Here is a 15585-nt window from a genome sequence, read left to right on the forward strand (position 1 = left end):
ATCCGGGAAGTGAAGTATGGATTGAAGTGGGGAGAGACACGAGGATGGGAGATCAGAGAGAAGGCTGATGCAGTAGTCCAGACGGGATAAGATGAGAGCTTGAATGAGCAGGTATATGTTATAGTTATAGTTATATGTTACAGAATGTATTCAATCTCTTTACTGTTTCACGAAAGTAACAACTTCTCTGTTAAACCACCAACCCAATGCCCCGACGTCAGCAGGACTAGCCCATGCCAGGACCAGGACACCAGCTGTTGCCATAGACCATCACTACCTAGGACTTAACTTTAGATCTTTTAGTTATAGATTAGCTATAATGAAGTGGTGGTAACTAAGAAGTGTTACCTGGGGCATTAAGATGGTAAAGAATCCTCTTAGAATTGTTTCTTACTTATTGTAAGAATTGTTATATTGATTTGTTTAATTTGCAAATTATTTTTGTTAAAAATTGTATTCTTATTCTTCTCTGTATCTGCTTTATCCACTTAGATAATGAGCCTCTCTGTGGGAAAGGAACCACATTTGAGGTTAATAATAATAATAATGGCATTTATTAAGCACTTACCATGTGAAAAGCACTGTTCTAAGTGCTGGGCAGGTTACAAGGTGATCAGGTTGTCCCACGGGGAGCTCACAGTCTTAATCCCCATTTACAGGTGAGGTAACTGAGGCACAGAGAAGTTAAGTGACTTGCCCAAAGTCACACAGCTGAGAAGTGGCGGAGCCGAGATTTGAACCCATGACCTCTGACTCCAAAGCCCATGCTCTTCCCACTGAGCCACACTGCTTCTTATAGGTTAAAATATTTAATTTTTTATTTTTGTTTGTTACTTCTACTTTTAGGACAAGGAGGCAGTTCAACACCTATGACTGTAATGAATGCAATGGAATAATATGACTAAGTGACAGAGAAATAGTGTACATTTGCTTAGTGGGGAATTTTGGGTCCACCCAAATATGAATTTGACTTAGTGCTAACATGGATGGTCAAGCGTTCAGGTGAGCAAATAGTAATGATAATAGTAATAATAATCGGCGTATTTGCTAACTACAATGCGTCAAACATTGTTCTAAGTGTTGTAAGATAATCAGGTCCCACATAGGGCTCACAGCCTAAATGAGAGGGAGAATAGGCATTGCATCCCCATTTTGCAGATCACAAAACTGAGGCACAGAAAAGTTGTTACTTTCCCAAGTACGTACAGCAGGCAGTGGAAGATCTGGGGTTAAAACCCAGATCCTCTTACTCCCAGGCCCTTGCTTTTTCCACTAGACCACATTGCTTCTCTTCTTTTGATGCTATTGATGTCTATCTACTTGTTTTGTTTTGTTGTTTGTCTTCCCCTTCTAGACTGTAAGCCCGTTGTTGGGTAGGTATTGTCTCTATCTGTTACCAAATTGTACTTTCCAAACGTTTAGTACAGTGCTCTGCACACATCAAGTGCTCAATAAATACAATTGAATGAATGTATGACTGATGCATCTGATTTTATTCTCACTTCATTCATTTTGGATACACTCTTTGAAACACTTAACTCATCACAAGAACTCGAGCTAACCATATGAGTTTGGAATTACTCATTTAAAAAACTGAATTTCTTCAAGCAGTTCCATTCACCTTTGCACACTTTTCATGAAATAGAGATCAGATGTTTCCCTCTTTGATTCTCATACTTCAGTTGCATCAACCCAATGCCCACCTTTAAACACTTATGTATTTTATTCCTATCCTCAGCATTCATGTACATTTGTATAGTTTATGGATTTGTCTGTTCAAATTATTTGTTGACTACTTCCTTATGCTTCTCCTACTTTCTTTACCTGTAAATAATAAAGTTCTATCTGCCACTTTGAACTGTAAGCTCCTTGAGGGATAGGAATGCTTTCTTGCTAGTGCTGTGCTCCCCCAAACACTTAATACAATGTTTAGTACCCTGTAGGTGCTCAAGGAATGCCATTGATTCATTAATTGCTTGGCGTTGTTCTAGAACACACAAAATATCACTGGCAGGAACCCCCAAGCCCAAGGGATAAGCCCATTCACTGCTCAAGCCATTAAAACCCTCTTTCTAAGAGCGCATTTTTATTGAATTCTCTTTTGTGAACAGAATATTAAATTGTCCTGCTGCTCCTAAAACATCCTGCCTTCCTTTCATCTTCTATTTCATCTTTTCTCCACATTCAGCATTGTTATAGAACATCACAGGGGTATTCAGCCTAGGTCCCCTGACTGAATAAATTAAAATCTATAATATAGGGCACTATCCTCCAGGCTTACTCCCAGAAATTAAATTCATAAGCACTGCTCCAGCCATTAGCCAAATTATCGAGCAGGAATAAAGTTTCAGAGCAATTTAGTTTGAAAGCAGGTGCTGTGCTGTTTTGATTATTCGCATTTGCACATCCTAATGAAGTCGTAAGAAGTGAGTAGATGGTAATTTATTGAGAGAAATAAAAATGCAGCTTTAGCAGGAAACCTCAAGGTGAGAACCCTTCAAGGAATCACCCAATATGAAATTTAAATGTTCCTGCTGAGTTAAACATGATTCGACAATGCCAATGAACTATGAGAGAAATGACAGACAGATTATAGCATGCTTTTATGGGATCATTTTGAAAGACGCATTTCTATAAAACCTGCTGTTTGTAATTGTAAAAATTGCAGGGTAGCATGAAGTAAACATTTTACATTTCCACCTCTGAGTTATACATAAGATATTTTTCTTATAAACTGCTTAAGCTAAAGCTAATGGAAATTTGTGAACTCTATAAGGAAAAAAATGAATGACCCTCGAAGATCACTAAAGTAGAATTCTAACTGCAAAATATGTTACATATATTATTAATCCTTATTTTAATCTTCGACACTGCAATCTCCCTGAAGCTCTGTAAGCCAACATTTGAGGCTAATAATGTTTGTATGTTGTTTTCAGTTTTCTTGCTGAATTTGCATGTAAGATTCCAATCAAGAATGGAAACACTCAAATGTAACAAAAAGTGTATTTTTGAAAATTCAATCTTTCATCTAAACCTGGCTGGCTAACAGGATTCATACACTTGAAATAGCTATCTAAACATGGAAACTTTCTCTTTCCCTCATTTCCTTGCAGAATAGAATTTGGAACATACTTTTGCTGATTTATAGTTCCTAATCATTTAACTACTATTATAAGTTAGGTTAAATTAAAGGGCGATGAACAACCAATGAGGGAATACGCAGGGTGAGGTTTTGTAATACCTATTACCTTGGATGATTAAAAACCCTAGTGTTGCTTTTCATTACATTTCTATCATTGCCCAGTAACAACTAGGTTTATTATACAAGTGAGCTATAAAATGTACAAATGAACTATATCAACCTATATTCAAATTGAATAGGGTAGATAACAATAATTATGGCATTTGTTAAGCATTTACTATGTGCCATGCACTGTACTAAGTGCTGGGGTGGATACCAGCAAATCAGGTTGGACCCAATCCCTGTCCCACATGGGGCTCACAGTCTCAATCCTCATTTTACAGATGAGGTAACTGAGGCCCAGAGAAGTGAAGTAACTTGACCAAGGTCACACAGCAGACAAGTGGTGGAGCATGGATTAGAACCCATGACCTTCTGACTCCCAGCCCCGTTCTCTATCCACTATGCCATGCCGCTTCTCCAATTATTAATCATTAAGAATTTATCTTCATGATAATGAAAGAGTGTATGGGAAATTCATCCAACTATGACAATCAGAGGAAAACTGGGAGGGTGCAGGGGCAGGGAGAGGGCAAGGGAGAGAGTGTTTCGGAGAGAGAGCATATGGGAGGGTACACGCAAAGAGAACCAATAATATTTCTATTTTTTTTTCAATTAATCTTTTCATTAACTCCTCAATTTCTCTCCATGCTAATAAGCTGAGTTGAGAAAAATCCATTAATTACAGCAGGACAATAAATGATATTCTAATGTCCTGGAAGAATTAATATACCAGCACAAGTGATTTAGATAGGGAGAAGAATCTGGTCTAGTAATTCATACTATGCCTCATCCTTGAGTATTTTCCTAAACTTGGAACATAAGCAGAAAGAACAACTTTCATTTACAAGTTCCTCCAAATTAAAGACAACGTTGACCCAAGCTCCCTGACATTTCACCTCATGTACATTTTTCTTTCCAAAGTATAATGAAAATATCACATTACTTAAAGCTCTTGAATCTACAGCATTGTGAATCTGCCAAAAGAAATGGGACAACTGTGGAAATGCCAATATAATTAAATACTGTACCTCTAAATATGGTCCTTAGGGAAGTGGCCTTGGTCACACAGCAATGCTACCAAAGTGGGGGAATGGAGGACAATGTGATTTATCTCTTTATCTAACTTATTTTATGTCTTCATCAACTCAGATTCCCAAGCACAGATAGGAAGATGACCACAGAACACCTTCTCATGAAATGATGCAAAATAATGTGTTTTCAAATATAAGAAAAGAGATGATACCATAGGTTGGAGAGTAAAAAGTGACAACTAATTTAACAGGATATACTCATTGTTAAATGGTAGTTTTCCATAAAAGAGGTACATAAGAACTATTGTATTTCATAGTGTTTCCCCACAGAATGTTTGACAAGCAATATGATGCATAACTTTCCAAGTTTACTCCCACTACTAGAGTGAAAAGATAGAATAACCTAGGAACTCTGGTCTGCTTCTAGGATGGCAGAACTGCAGGCTACCACTGTTGTTTTCTAATCAATCAAGGGATTGATCAGAAAATCAATTTTAGCCTTTGCAAAAGAACAAAACCAAATAAAGAAAATCACCATGGCCTTCCATGGTGGTAGCATTAATGAAGGATCACAAGCATGAAGTGGTCAGCAAGTGATCCCAAGTTGGGTCCACAGTAGATTGCTATTACTTCAGAATGTGTTGGCTCCCTTTCATTCATTCATTCAATCATATTTACTGAGCACTTACTGTATGCAGAACACTGTACTAGGTGATTGGGAAGTACAAATCGGCAACATGTGGAGACGGTCCCTACCCAACAACGGCCTCACAGTCTAGAAGGGGGAGACAGACAACACCACAAAACAAGTAGGCAGGTGTCAATACCATCTGAATAAATGAGAAGCAGCGTGGCTCAGTGGAAAGAGCCCGGGCTTTGGAGTCAGAGGTCATAGGTTCAAATCCTGGCTCCGCCAACTGTCAGCTGTGTGACTTTGGGCAAGTCACTTCACTTCTCTGTGCCTCAGTTCCCTCATCTGTAAAATGGGGATTAAGACTGTGAGCCCCCCATGGGACAACCTGATCACCTTGTAAACTCCCCAGTGCTTAGAACAGTGCCTTGCACATAGTAAGCACTTAATAAATGCCATCATTATTAAATAGAATTATAACTATATACACATCATTAATAAAATAGAGTGATGAATATTTACAAATAAAATAGAGTAATTAATATGTACAAAGATATACAAGTGCTATGGTGAGGGGAAGAGGATAGGGCAGTGGGGGGATGGGGAGGGGAGGAGGAGAGGAAAAAGGGGGGGCTCAATCTGCAAAGTGGAGGAGGTGAGCTCTCAGTAGGTCTTTGAAGGGAGGAAGAGAGTAAGTTTGTTGGATGTGTAGAGGGAGGGCATTCCAGGCCAGAGGTAGGACATGGGCCGGGGTCAAAAGCAGGACAGGCAAGAACAAGGCACAGTGAGGATGTTAGCAGCAGAGAAATGGAGTGTGCAGGCTGGCCTGTGGATGGAGAGAAGGGAGGTGAGGTAGGAGGGGGGCGAGGTGATGGAGAGCCTTGAAGTCAACAGTGAGGAGTTTCTACTTGATTCAAAGGCTGATAGACAACAACTGGAGATTTTTGAGGAGGGGAGTGACATGCCCAGAGTGTTTCTGTACAAAGATAATCTGGGCAGCAGAATGAAGTATAGACTGAAGTGGGGAGAGACAGGAGGATGGGAGATCAGAAAGGAGGTTGATGCAGTAATCCAGTCGGGATAGGATCAGAGATTGAACCAGCACAGTAGCAGTTTGGATGGAGAGGAAAGGGCAGATCTTGGCAATGTTGTGGAGGTGAGATCAGCAGGTTTTGGTGGTGGATTGATGTGTTGGGTGAATGAGAGAGCGGAGTCAATGATGACACCAAGGTTGCAGGCTTGTGAGACAGGAAGGATGGTAGTGCCATCTACAGTGACAGGAAAGTCAGGGAGAGGACAGGGTTTGGGAGGGAAGATAAGGAGCTCAGCCTTGAACATGTTGAGTTTTAGATGGTGGGCAGACATCCAGATGGAGATGTCTTGAAGGCAGAGGAGATACGAGCCTGGAGGGAGGGAGAGAGAACAGGGGTGGAGATGTAGATTTGGGTGTTATCAGCGTAGAGATGATAGTTAAAACCATGGGAGCAAATGAGTTTACTAGGGAATGGGTATATATGGAGAACAGAAGGGGACCAAGAATTGACCCTTGAGGAACCCCTACAGTAAGGGGATGGGAGGGGGAGGAGGAACCCACGAAGGAGACTGAGAATGAACAGCCAGAGAGATGAGGAGAACCAGGGGAGGACAGAGTCTGTGAAGCTAAGGATGGAAAGCGTGTTGAGGAGAAGGGGGTAGTCTACAATGTTGAAGGCAGCTGAGAGGTCGAGGAGGATTAGGATAGAGTAGGAGCCATTGGATTTGGCAAGAAGGAGGTCATTGGTGACCTTTGAGAGGGCAGTATCTGTGGAGTGTAGGGGACAGAAGCCAGATTGGAGGAGGTCTAGGAGAGAGTTGGAGTTGAGGAATTAGAGGCAGCAAGTGTAGACGACTCATTCTAGGAGTTTGGAAAGGAAGGGTAAGAGGGAGATACAGTGATAACTAAAAGAGGCATTGGGGTCAAGAGATTTTTTTTTAGGGTGAGGAAGATGTCGGCATGTTTGAAGGCAGAGGTGCTCTAGCTCTTTGATGAGGGTGCCTTCAGTATCTAACCTATGCTGGAACCATACCTCCAGAAAGAGATTTATAACATTCTATGTAATATACTAACCAAAAATACATTTCAGCCCCCTGGGCTCCATGCTTCAGAATGTCCAGAGCCAAAACTCATGATAGCCAGTATATCCAATCATTTTTTTTTGCATTATTTTCAAACATTATGTTTGTGAAGAAAATGCATGAGACCTGTGTTTTAGTTCCTGTTTTACCACTGGGCTGTTGAGAGTTTCTGAGCAAGACTTTTGGGCCTCAGCTTTTACCTGTATAATAATGATAATAATAATCATAATAATAATTATACTACTAATAACAATATTTGTTAAGCACTTATTATGGGCCAATAACTCAAGTAGATACAAAAGATAAATCAGGTCAGTCATAGTCCTTGTCCCAAATGAAACTGAATTCCCATTTTATACATGATGACTTGTCTTAGATCACACAGCAGGAAAGTGGAGATTGGATTAGAACCCAGATCCTCTGACTTCCAAGCCTGTGCACTTTCCACTAGGCCACACTGTTTCTCTATAATATCTGCTCTCCTTTTCTCTGTCTGATTTTTCTTGTACCCAGTACTTAACAACTCTTTGGCCCTTAGGAAAGTGATTGAATAAATAACATAGTAATAATTACTATTAATTGAGGTTGAGTAGGGCTAAGGGTTGCCACTCCAATATTAGGTGGGAAAGAAACTGTAGTTGCATGGTTCCTCCCCACACCACTAACAGACACATCTCTTCTAACAGCAGACTGGGTGATGGCATCTGTCTTCTGGCATAGGATGATGATGTTGATGAATGATTATCTACCTTAGGGCCAGGTCATAACTGGTGAGTATTATCATACACAGTAGCAGCACTTGATAAAAAAAAAAAAAAGATGGAGAATTTTGCAAAATTTTCACCAAAGCAATGTGTCCATTCATTGGTCTGTGATTGCACTGGCTGCAGTCTGACTAGGGCTTGAAACTGGTTGAATTCCTGTCAGAACTTTTACTAGTGGATTAATTTTGTTGTGCAGTTGGAAAAAACACACAGCTGAGATTAATCATGCAGTTACGTATACATTTTATTATGCAGCTTAAATAAAACTTCTGCCGTGCGCATAAGTCCTTAGTAGGATTAATGTATTTCAATAATAAATGGTAATACTAATATGTGGATACTCAGAAAATGTTGAAAAATAATAGATGACGGTTCTTCTGCATTAAACGCTTCCCATGGAACCTCCAAAAGCCACATAATTTTTCCACCAGATTGTAAACTTCTTGAGGACAGGGATTCTATTCTGCTCTCCCAAGTACACAGTATACTGCTTAACAGAAAACATGGTAAGTAGTTAAGTACCAGCGATGATAATGTAAATTTTCTTGTCTTATGCTGTCAACTCGTTTCCGACCCGTCGCGACACCATAGACGTCTCTCCCAGAACGGACCACTCTCCATCTGCAATCGTTCTGGTAGTGTATCCAGAGTTTTCCTGGTAAAAATATGGAAGTGGTTTACCATTGCCTCCTTCTGTGCAGTAAACTTCAGTCTCCTCCCTCAACTCTTTCCCATGCCACTGCTGCCTAGCAAGGGTGAGTTTTGACTTGTAGCAGATTGCCTTCCACATGCTAGCCACTGCCCAAGCTAGGAATGGAATGAATAGGCCTCTGCTTGACTCACCCTCCTGTAGCTGAGGCTGGTAGAGTACTGGAAACTTTATAGGTACAACCCAGAGAGGGGGTTATGAAACCTACCAATCATCTATTTCACAGTATTCTAGTATTCTTTCTTAGACTGTGAACCCCCTGAGGGACAGGAACTGGATCTAACTCTCAAATGTGTATTTTCCCCCAGTGCTTAGTACATCATCATCATCATCATCATCATCATCAATCGTATTTATTGAGCGTTTACTATGTGCAGAGCACTGTACTAAGCGCTTGGGAAGTACAAATTGGCAACATATAGAGACAGTCCCTACCCAACAGTGGGCTCACAGTCTAAAAGGGGGAGACAGAGAACAAAATCAAACGTACTAACAAAATAAAATAAATAGAATAGATATGTACAAATAAAATAAATAAATAGAGTAATAAATATGTACAAACATATATACATATATACAGGTGCTGTGGGGAAGGGAAGGAGGTAAGATGGGGGGATGGAGAGGGGGTACAGGGTTCTGAACCCCATAAGCACTTAATAAATACTACTCTAACTACTTTAGGACAACTGTTACAACATCATTATAAAGCATGAAAACCTCACCAGAGGTTGGAGATTGCAAGCTAGAAATGGATATCACCGGACTCCAACCTCTTTATGATGTCTCAGCGCAAGGTTCCAAGACACAAGACCACAGTTAGCAGCCAAGTGTCTTTCAGTGAAGCATAATAATAACAGTAATAATACTAATGGCATTTATTAAGCACTTACTATGTGCAAAGCACTGTTCTAAGTGCTGGGGAGGTTACAAGAGAAGCAGCATGGCTCAGTGGAAAGAGCATGGGCTTTGGAGTCAGAGGAGATGGGTTCAAATCCTGGCTCTGCCAATTGTCAGCTGTGTGACTTTGGGTAAGTCACTTAACTTCTCTGGGCCTCAGTTCCCTCATCTGTGAAATGGGGATTAAGACTGTGAGCCCCCCGTGGGACAACCTGATTACCTTGTAACCTCCCCTATGCTTAGAACAGTGCTCTGCACTTAGCACTTAATACATGTCATTATTATTATTATTATTATTATTATTATTATTATTATTATTATTATTACAAGGTGATCAGGTTGTCCCACGGGGGGCTCACAGTCTTAATCTCCATTTTACAGCTGAGGGAACTGAGGCACAGAGAAGTTGAGTGACTTGCCCAAAGTCACACAGCTGACAATTGGCAGAGCTGGGATTTGAACCCATGACCTCTGACTCCAAAGCCTGGGCTCTTTCCACTAAGCCACGCTAAGTATGATTTGCCAAGGGTAGTGGGGGAGGAACCTGCTAGGATTTGTTCATTATTCCAGACATTCTGAATTAAAACAAAGAAGTTTAACTTTTTAGCAAGGACAAAACAGGTGAAAAGCAAGCCAAAATCCAAAATTTACATTCTCCTAATGCCATATTTACTCACCATCTCCCAATCAAATTTTTGAGGAAATAAAAGATCTAATTTTGTCTACATAATTGTAATATAAATTATTTAATTATATTACTAAGGCATTCATAACCTGCTCTTTACCCAGAAATAGCAGTTCTGAACACATTAAACCTTCCCATTAAATCTGAAAAAAACATAGTCCAAGCCCTGGTTCTTCAAAAAGAGAGGTGAATATCTCTTGCTCCTTGATTTTCCAACCCCAGGAAACAGCCACAGAGCTAGAAATGCTCCCATCTAGCTGATGAGAAAATCTATGAAAGCTCACTGTGGGCGAGGAATGTGTCTATTTATTGTTGTATTACAGTCTCCCAAGCACTTAGTACAGTGCTCTGCACATAGTAAGTGCTCAAAAAATATTACAGAATGAATGAATATGCTGCTTTCCCAGAGATATGGGCAGTATTGGCTGTTTCCAGCTTCCACTAGCTGTGAGCCATCCCTGCACAAATTCCTCTGACATGACTGCTCCCCCCTGTCCCCCATACAAGTGCAGAAGTGTCAATTAATGGTATTTATTGAGCATTTACTATGTGGAGAGCCCTTTAATAAGCACTTGGTAGAGTACAGTGCAGCAGAATAAGCAAATGCATTTCCTGGCCATAATGAGCTGTCAATCAACCTGATCACCCAATTTCACTTGTCACGGGCCAATTCATCACCTCAATTTTCTTTAGACTTTTCAAAGTCCTGTTGTGCTTGGCTGATAGAGTGAAGCCTGAAATGCTTCAGCTCTTTTTATGAACAACATTATTTATAAAATAGAACAGCCATGGATAATTCACCTGCTTTTACTTGACCTTGGACCTTAATTTGTCTTTGGACACTTGGCCAAATAGTCTTTATTCCCACCTCCAATTTATCTTACTAGTTACTGGACAAGGAAGGGTCTCCATATGTGAAAAGTATGCAGTGCATGAAACCATCATCGTCCTTTGAAATAATTGAAAACGTTCAAAAGAAAACCTTTAAAATAATAGCAACACCAATATTATTTACGAAGCACTTCCCATGTGCACTGTGCCAAGCATTAGGGTAGATACAAACTTTGATACAAAGTACAAACAGATACAGACTTTCTAATAATAATAATAATAATAATGATGGCATTTATTAAGCACTTACTATGTGCAAAGCACTGTTCTAAGCGCTAGGGAGGTTACAAGGTGATCAGGTTGTCTCACGGGGGGCTCACAGTCTTAATCCCCATTTTACAGATGAGGTAACTGAGGCCAAGAGAAGTGAAGTGACTTACCCAAAGTCACACAGTTGACAATTGGCGGAGCCGGGATTTGAACCCCTGACCTCTGACTCCAAAGCCCTTGCTTTTATTCATTGAGCCACGCTGCTTCTCTCTTTCTAGACTGCGAACCCATTGTTGGGTAGGGATCGTCTCTACATGTTGCCAATTTGTACTTCCCAAGTGCTTAGGACAGTGCTCTGCACACGGTAAGCGCTCAATAAATACAATTGAATGAATGAATACAAGATAGAAGTTTGAACAAGAACTTGAATGACATTAGTAAGGAGAGCAGGTACTTTACCCCCATTTCATAGATGAGAAAACTGAAGCAAAGAGAGGTTGGGACTTTTACCAAATGTCACATATTGGGCCACTTGTGGAGTTAAAAGTCAAAATCAGCAGCAGCACTGTTGCCTAATGGATAGAGCATGGGTCTCGGAGTCAGAAGACATAATCCTGTCTCTGCCACTCACCTGCTGTGTGTGACCTTGTGAAGGACAATTAACTTCTCTGTGCCTCACTCTGTCATCTGTAAAATTGAGATTCAGCACCTTCCCTTGCTCCTACTCAGACTGTGAACTTCATGAGGAGCAGTGATAGTATCCCACCTATCTTGTATCTACCCAGCACTTAGTAATGTGCTTGCCACTGTAGGCACTTAGCAATTACCATTATTATTATTATAGATTTCTGAACACAGTCCCGGGATCCTTCCACTAGGCCAAGTTGCTTCTCTAATATTAATAGATACTAATCTAAATTCTGGCTCTGCAATATCCCATAACGCACAAATTTCTAGCTAATTAGAATTTTCCAGTGTCTTTTGACATTAGAGTAATGAACTACTTAATTACTAGGCCAAGACTAGAGGGATAAGATAAACTATATTTTAATTTAAGTTCTTCTGTTTCCACTATTAGAGATTTCAGAGGTTTGCTAGATGATTTTTCATGATAAAAATTATCCATTCTTGAGGCAGGTGAAGAGCTTCCTTCATTTTAAGATAGAAATCATGATATTTAGTAAATACTCCTTTTTCCTACTAAACACAATGTTTCTCAACCTTACTCAAGAGATAAGCCTAGGAAATAATTTTTCAAATATACCTACTAACTAGCTCTTGTGTTCTTTCTCTTTAGGTCACTAAATCTTTCATGAGGATTATGCCCCGTGATAGGTATTTAATTTACCTGTAAATTGATATGTTGATACCACTGAGGCCCGACTTTGAATCTCCAGAAATATATTTCTATATGTTCCCTCTACTCTTCATAAATGAAGTAAATCTTTTGAGTAAAAGTATTTTCACATTTGGCTGGATCTATCTAAGTCTTGAAATTAGACATTTTACCTAGTTGAAAAGGGAAAAATCCTGGTTTTATTAATTATGTTCATCTATTTCTATGTTTGAGAACAAAAACTGAGGGTTGATATATTTTCCAGTTGGATCTAAAGATAATTTCTCCACCTAAAGATGTTCCCTGCATCTATTTTCCATTCTCTCTTAAAATGTGCTTTTAAATTAATGAAATCTATACCTCGTCACTGGGTTTCCTAAGTATACAACCCTGCAGTCTCTTGAACATCCATCAGGATAAAACAAACTTCATAGCTTTATAGTTTCTTTCCTTGTTAAGCACTCTAAAAACATGGGATGACAATACCCCAAATCATATAAAACCCTCTCTTTGATTTGCTGTGATGGAGCCAACATAACTTCCCAATGGGATTACGTAGCAGTAGCTGTTCTGCATTGGTTTTTAGTAGTTAATAGCCGATGACAACCTAATTCAAGTCCTTAAGCAGGGAAACCTGCCAGCTGTATTCCCAGACCAATTATTGCTTTCACAAAGTGCTCTAAATCTGTCAGCAAGAAAAAAAAATTAACTACCGTATGATAAAGTCATCAACAAAAGACCCTGTTTTACCCCAGAACTGCTTGTCCAAGCAGAGGGAGCTACATTAACTTGGTTTTTAACAATCCAGTGCTCACTGAAACTATTAGGTAAGGTAAGAGTAGAGAAGTAGCACGGCCTATGGAAAGAGCTTGAGCTTGGAAGTCAGAGGATGTGGGTTCTAATCTCTCATCTGCCACTTGCCTGCTGGGAGACCTTAGGCAAATTACTGAATTTCTCTTGACCTTGGAGCCGTCATCTATAGAATGGGGATTCAATACCCGGTTGCCTATCCAATTCCACAAACAGAAATACCTCACCATCACCTTGCCCCTCCTACATGACCTCCCTGCTCTCCTATTATAAACCAGCCAGCATACATGACTCCTCTAATGCCAACCTACTCACCATACCTCGATCTCATCTCTTTTGCCGCCTACCTCTCTCCCACATCGGCCTCTGGCCTAAAACCCTCCCTCTTTGTATCTGACAAGCAATTCCTCTCTCTGCCTTCAAAGCCTTATTGAAGGCACATCTTCTCCAAGAGATCTAAACCCTCATTTTCTCTTTTCCCATACATTTATTCAGTCGTATTTATTGAGCGCTTACTGTGCATTCCCTTCTGTGTCACCCTGTTTTGCTCCCTTTGTTCATAATCCCCACCCCAGCCTCATAACACATCTGTAATTTATTTGTATTAATGTCTGTCAGCCCCTCTAGACTGTGAGCTCATTTTGGGCAGGAAGAGTGTCTTGTCTACCCACTGTGTTATATTGTACTTTCCCAAGTTCTTAGAATAGTTCTCTGCACACAGGACATATTCAATAAATGTTTGATTGATTCCCTCCCACTAGATTGTGAGTCCCAATGTTCTTCTATCTACCCCAATCACTTAGTACAGTGCTTGTTACATAACAAATGCATAACTAATACCATAATTATTACTAAAAAATTACTCTTTTCAAAACATAATTGTAGAATGTCTGTGTGCTGAAAAATGACACAAATTATGTTAAGTAGAAAGATGACTCAGTGCTTTGGAATGGACACAGAACTGTTTTGTAAAATTTCCGGGAGAAGTACAATTCCAATTCCAAACAATAATGCTAAAATTAGGATTAGATACTCTTTAATATATCTTGAATAACAATTCCAAGCCACAGGCCTGACATTACTATTCAGGTGGCTTTTCATGAGCACTGTTCTACCAGGGCTATTGGAGAAGTTAGTTGAGAAAAGTTTTTGGTGCCTCCAGACATTTCCCAAATTCTCAGTAGTTAGGCAAAGAAATTTATTTTAATGGACAAAACCATAAAGCGGTAGCAGCTGCTGCTCCTTTATCACCGGAGCCCTGAGGCCCACCATCCTGGACAGAAACTGCCCACTTCTCAAACCATCTTTGCTTGCTCCAATCCTTCCCCGGCATGATAAATTAAGCAGCAGTGTGGCTCAGTGGAAAGAGCACAGGCTTTGAAGTCAGATGTCATGGGTTCAAATCTGGGCTCTGCCAATTGTCAACTATGTGACTTTGGGCAAGTCACTTAAGTTCTCTGTGCCTCAGTTGCCTCATCTGTAAAACGAGGATTAAGACTGTGAACCCCCTGAGGGACAACCTGATTGCATTGTAACCTCCCCAGTGCTTAGAACAGTGCTTTGCACATAGTAAGAGCTTAATAAATGCCATCATCATGATTGAGAGAAAGAAGACTTGGTGGCTGCAACTTCCTAACTTTAAAAATACTGTGAAGTCTGAGGCTGTGACTACTGGGACTCGTAAGAGACCAACCTGAGTGGAAAGGAACCTGAAATGCTACTTCTCTACCCACAATATTCTGATTGTTTATGTTGTTTTGTGACTTGATCATTTCATTTCTCCTTATGAGTCCATTACCAATCTGCTACCACTTACTGTTAGAATGCGATTCTCCTAGGGGAGACCAGGAACCATGTCTAATTCTCATCTGGGTAATCTTTTTGTCCTATGGTTAGTTCAGTGTTTTGCACACAGTAGGCACTTAATGTAATCAGGAGTAGAAAAATTAAATCACATCCCAATGCCTACACACCCCAAAATAAACAGTTTAATATTCTCCAACTTATAGCTATATGGGCCAATTTCTTTAGCTTTACAAAGTTCTGAGCATATGTACTCACAAGCAGCAAAAGACAGGAACTGCTATAAAACAACAAGTTGTGTTGTAGCAGTAGAAGAGGGAATGAGAAATTGAAGGCTCCTTCTCCTGAATTTAAAAGGCTTCAATCAGCTAGATTGGGTGTATTTCCAGGTGATTCTGGGAAACGTAGTTACCAGACAGGAGGTGATGTCCTTTTAGCCCTTGACTGCAGCCTGAATCC

This window comes from Tachyglossus aculeatus, chromosome 1 (genome assembly GCF_015852505.1).
Source record: "Tachyglossus aculeatus isolate mTacAcu1 chromosome 1, mTacAcu1.pri, whole genome shotgun sequence".
Taxonomy (NCBI): Eukaryota; Metazoa; Chordata; class Mammalia; order Monotremata; family Tachyglossidae; genus Tachyglossus; species Tachyglossus aculeatus.